General features: G+C 40.8%; 1 long non-coding RNA gene across 1 annotated transcript; it reads left to right on the top strand.

The window, feature by feature from the left end:
- The first annotated feature begins 882 nt into the window (after positions 1-882).
- LOC130221825 (uncharacterized) lies at positions 883-1788 on the top strand. The gene is made up of 3 exons (XR_008836316.1): positions 883-1227; positions 1346-1421; positions 1633-1788. It is a non-coding gene; the product is annotated as an uncharacterized LOC130221825 (long non-coding RNA).
- The last annotated feature ends 3456 nt before the right edge of the window (positions 1789-5244 follow it).

Here is a 5244-nt window from a genome sequence, read left to right as displayed (position 1 = left end):
TAACCAAACAGTGCTATCTGCTCCTGGGTGGCAGGCAAGCTCAGATGAGTGACCCCTACTGTAAAACTTTGGTCCGGACTGACTCAGGCACATAAAACAAGTTACTAGGCCATTTGCTGGGCCTAGCAATGGTACGAAGTTCCTTCCTGATCACAGACTTCACCCCCTGCAACCACAAGGTCAACCGAATGGGTGGGTCTGGGTTCAACCTTACTTATACGTGACAGAGAGTCGGCCTTTCCATTTTTGGACCCCAGGCGATAAGAGATGTAAAAATCTAAAACCGTGAAGATTTTTGATTTCAAAAATAGGTTTGTCACTAGTGACAATAGTAATTTCTTGTATCATAAATGGGATTGTTTATGATACTACACCCCAACCAGGTCAAGTTTGATATAGTAGTATCCGTTCGCTTCCACTCCCCAATATTCGCTTCATGGTACACTTACTACAACCAAAAAAAACCCTATCTAATATCCTAATTATATAAAGTTCTGCCATTAGCCTGTTATGCTGACATGACTCTGTTTTAACAGTTTAACATGCAGTGTGTGGAGCTGCTGCTTTCACAAGTGATGTTGTCTAAGATAAGATTGTCCAGTCTCTCACTTCACATATCACATTCTGGTCATTCACCGTCCTCCTGGTCAGTTGGGTGCATTTACTGAAGAATTGGATGGGCTGCTGTCCTCGTTCCCTAAGGATGACAGCCCACTTGTAGCATTAGGTGATTTCAACATTCACCTGGACAAATCTTATGCTACAGACTTCCATTCTCTCTTGACATCATTCAACCTCAACCAACTTGCCACCACAAGCATACATAAATCAGGCAAATAACTTGATCTTATCTACATGTAACCGGGGTAATATTCATTTGAAATTTAATTAATTTCCCCAGTTATACAACCATATTTAGTTTTGTTCGTTTTGAAACGCTGCCCCTTTAAGAGTTCACGTACACACAAACGCGGAAAAAAAAGCGGTGCACGTCAGATACAGAGAGCGCAGTGTGAAGCAGTTATAGACAGGGAGAGAGAAAGTGGATACAACTGTTAAAGAGAGAAAGTTTGCAGTTTTGTGTTAACTTGGGAGCAGGTAGCAGATGCAGGTGGTGTGAGTTTGTTTATCTGCTGGCTTAATTTGCTGCTCAGCCGATCATTGTTCCTGCATGTGAGAAATCTCGGTGAGGAAGGAGAATTCAGAGCACGCGAGTGGAGATTGAGCGTGAGTTAACTTAATAAATGTTTTAAGAGTTTGATATTGTTCCAAAATGTTTGATAATGCTGTTTATTCTCTATATAAGCTGTACATACAGTAATTGTTATTCCTTATGCTGTGTTAGAGGGGAGAAGAGCAGTACACAAGATCACACAGGTGCTAACTGCTAATCGCACGTGTGCTTCAGAGAATCAGAACGAGTGAGTTTGCTCATTTTATTTTCATGGAGTGTGATTATGCGTAAGACATGAAAGTTTTGTTCTCAGTGTAAAATGTAAACTTATGTGTGGGTCCTGAACACATTAATTTATGTAAAAAATGCCTTTTCATGTGAATTATCATATGTGTAATGTGTTGTATGTAGTGGAATGTGCTGATTGCTCATTTACTGTTTTTTGTTTGTTTTATTAGGCACAAATAAGCCACTGCCGTTGTTTTGCACACATTAACTAGTTTAATAACGTGGTTTTGAACTACTTTAAGTCACATGGGGATTTTGATCTGGATGTTTTGAATACTGTCAAAGAATTTATTCTTCTAGTTATATATACATTTATTTTTCCTGTTGCTGACCTATTTTTATTTTCATAAAGCCAACTTTGTTTATTGATTGGACCTATTTTAAAGCTTGCTGCTTATCTCCCAAACAAAGTAAATTAATGCTGTGTCTCCTTGAGGCTCAGTCCAGAATAAAAGAATCCATTTTTCTTATAGATGTTTTGGCTGTGTTATTTCTCTGATAAAAGTAGGGTGTTATTGGCCACATACATAAGACATTGCTCTTCTGATTAAGTCACAGTTAAACCATTGCACACTTCATACCACTTCAGCATTACCTTTGACTTCATGCTTTCCGCAATCACATCGCCTCCCTCCCAACCAACCAGTCTCTTTTAGATGCAATCTGCTCTCTCTGTCCTCCACACACTTCTCCACTGTTACATCCTCTCTTCTCTCACACACAGTTCTCACTTCTTGATGTAAATAGTGAAGCAGAAACAAAAGTTCCACTTTGACATCCTGCCTAGGTAAGATCTGTCCTGTCTCCACCACACCAATGCACCCTACTCCTTTTAAACCCTAGCTGTCGGATGGTCTGAGAGAAGGGTTAGTGTTAGGATTAGGGCATGTTCTGAGACAACATCGAACAGCACCCAGGGCAACAGAGAGAGCATGGCACAATTCAAAAACCTCTACTAACCTTAGTAGGTACCAAACCCAGCTGGCATCATTAGCCTCCCAACTCCATTCAGCCAAAACCCCATACTACCATAACAAAATTAACACCACTTCAGACATCCGCAAACTATTCAGGACATTTAATATCCTGCTCTGTCCTCCTAAAGGTGCTCTGGTGACAAACACTAGAGGTCATGGTCTTTAGCCTCTGTGTTAGAGCAACCGACTCCCATGCTCTTGTCATTTCAAGGCTGGACTCCTGCAGTACTCTTCTAGCTGGACTCCCATCCTGCACCCTTAATCCTCTAAAGATGCTTCAGAAGCTGCAAGCTCGTCTGGTCTTCAATGAGAGCCCATGTAACTCCTATTTATCTCTCTGCATTGGTTACCGCTCAATCAAGTTCAAATTACTGGCACTGCACCCTCTTACCTCCACCTGCTGCTGAAGGTCTACATCCCCTCCAGGAGCCTCCAATCTGGGAGTGAGAACAGACTATAAATCACTTTCCAAAACCTTTTCATTGACCGTTCCCTGCTGGAGGAATGTCTTCCCATTCCTAATTAAATGTAAATGTAAGATTGGGTGAAACCTATGGAGCCAGATCACATGCACAGCACTATTCATTTACAAAATCCAATTCAGAAATTTGTGAATTAACAAAAATATAATTAGTGAATTTAAGAATTGTGTGCTACTTCAAAAAAAAATCCATTGACTTAAGGAGATCACTATATTTTTCCCTCTGAGCCAGTGGATCTCAATTCCGGTCCTCAGGCCTCCCTGCCCTGCACATTTTGAATATCTACCTACTTAACAGACGTGATTCAGATCATGACCTTGTTAACAGAGATATCCATGAACTGATCCTTGTCTGTCAAATATAAGCGTCTAGTAACTCACTGGCATGCTGCAGAACAGGAACGAGTCCAATACTGAATCTAAAATCTTGGTCAGGTGCCACATTGTCTGGTTTCAGCCATTTATGACTGCCTTGAGGGGATATACCATAGGAGAATCCATCACAGATAACAGAGAGCCGATTGATTTGACTATTTGTACTAATATCTCTTTAGCAGATGTTCTGAGAACCCTTTACCAAGTTTGGGCACAATGTAATAAACCAACAATGGTGTTTTACAAGCCCTTCAACAGGAAACCTAACTAATTGCCTCACAAGGCTCCTTTCATGACTCTTGCATCATGTGCTCCATGAGGCTTTACATCCTGTCGTGCACATTTTTCCTGATGTGCACTATTGTTGAGACAAAGGAACTCTGGAATTATTAATTGAATAAAAGACAATCACTTAAAATTTGCCATGAAGGCAGAGGTATCTTCAAATAACATGCCACAGCTTTCTTTGAATACTACATGTGTTTATAGCAAACAAGTTATTCAATGGTTTTTAACCCTTACAGCAGATGAATCCCTCTGAAACGTATGATGCCTGGTACTAAAAAAAATCTAGTCATATTTGCAATACATTGGTGTAAATGAAAAACTAGTACCAGAAACAGTATTTATCTTGTAACAGTTGATGTAAGATAGTGAAATTACCAAGCAGTCTGTTAATGATTTACCCTGATGCATAATGGCCCTCCATGGCAACTGCTCATTGGAAGACAGTGCCAGTGGGATGGACCAAACCAGATCACTTAAAAACCTACTGCAACAGTAAAACTTTGCTTTTTGCATTAGCTCGCTCATTCACATTCTGCCCCCTCTTGCCTTGCTCTCAGACACTGCACCGACTCACGATCAAGCCACAAAGAAATTTCCAAGCAACTTCTTAAAGTTTAGGAACCGCCGAACCTGCAAAAAACCTTCTGCAAATGGACGCTCAGCAGAGTCTGTCACCCCAATAACCCAGGACAACTTCCACTCACATGCAAGTGAATCCCAAGGACGTCACTGAAGCCAAGACACCAACCAATCAGGAGCCAGCCGGCGGGGGAAACTCAAACAAATGTTGCCTCTTGCTGATCTGGTGCAAATTGATCTTATTCAGTTAAAGATAAGCCAAATCTCTGCTTTTGTGGTTTCTCAGGTGTGATTCTAAGATCTAGTAAAAAGTACCAGAATTAATTTGGGACGGTTGTCAACTCATTTTGAACAAGCACCAGAATTGAGAACCACTGCTGTGACGTACTCAAAATGAATTGCCTTCCTAAAGTTACTTCTCTACTTTAGTTTATCCCTGTAAATATTTCTTTTATTTAAAATATTTAAAACAGTTTGATAATTTAGTCAAATAATAAAACAGTTTAATAAAGGAGGATTGGGGCTTCCTGAGCTTTTATTTCATTATTACGCCTTCAGTTTGAGACATCTCGTGCCCTGGTCCATCTTGGTTTATGGTAGAACAAGCCATCCTACTTCCCCTTCCACCACTACAATGTCTATCCTCTACATCCTTCAGCATGCAGTGGGATGGTATGCTGCTGAGTGTGACATGGCAGGGAAAGAAACAGCAGTCAGAAAGTCAGAAACCATGGTGTTTCGACAGGAAAATGGTGGCCATCCCCAATTTGGAGGAGAGTCCTTACACCAAATGGAGTTCAAGTATCTGCAGGTTTTTTTCATGAGGAATAGAATGTGAGATTAAAAATCGGATCAGTGCAGCGTCAGCAGTAATGCAGTTGATGAGTTGGTCTGTTGTGGTGAAGGAGCCGAGACGAAAGGCAATGTTCTCAATTTACCGCTTATCTAGGTTCCTACTCTCACCTATGGTCATGACGGAAGAGACAAGATCTCGGATACAACCGGACACATTTTACAAACTGATATGACCCGCTTGTTTGAATCGCAACATAAAAGAGAGATCAACCAACAAAATAGCCTGA

The sequence above is a fragment of the Danio aesculapii genome, chromosome 3 (genome assembly GCF_903798145.1).
Source record: "Danio aesculapii chromosome 3, fDanAes4.1, whole genome shotgun sequence".
NCBI classification, from domain to species: Eukaryota; Metazoa; Chordata; class Actinopteri; order Cypriniformes; family Danionidae; genus Danio; species Danio aesculapii.
The sequence above is the reverse complement of the archived record's forward strand: the minus strand, read 5'-3'. Positions and strand labels throughout refer to the sequence as shown.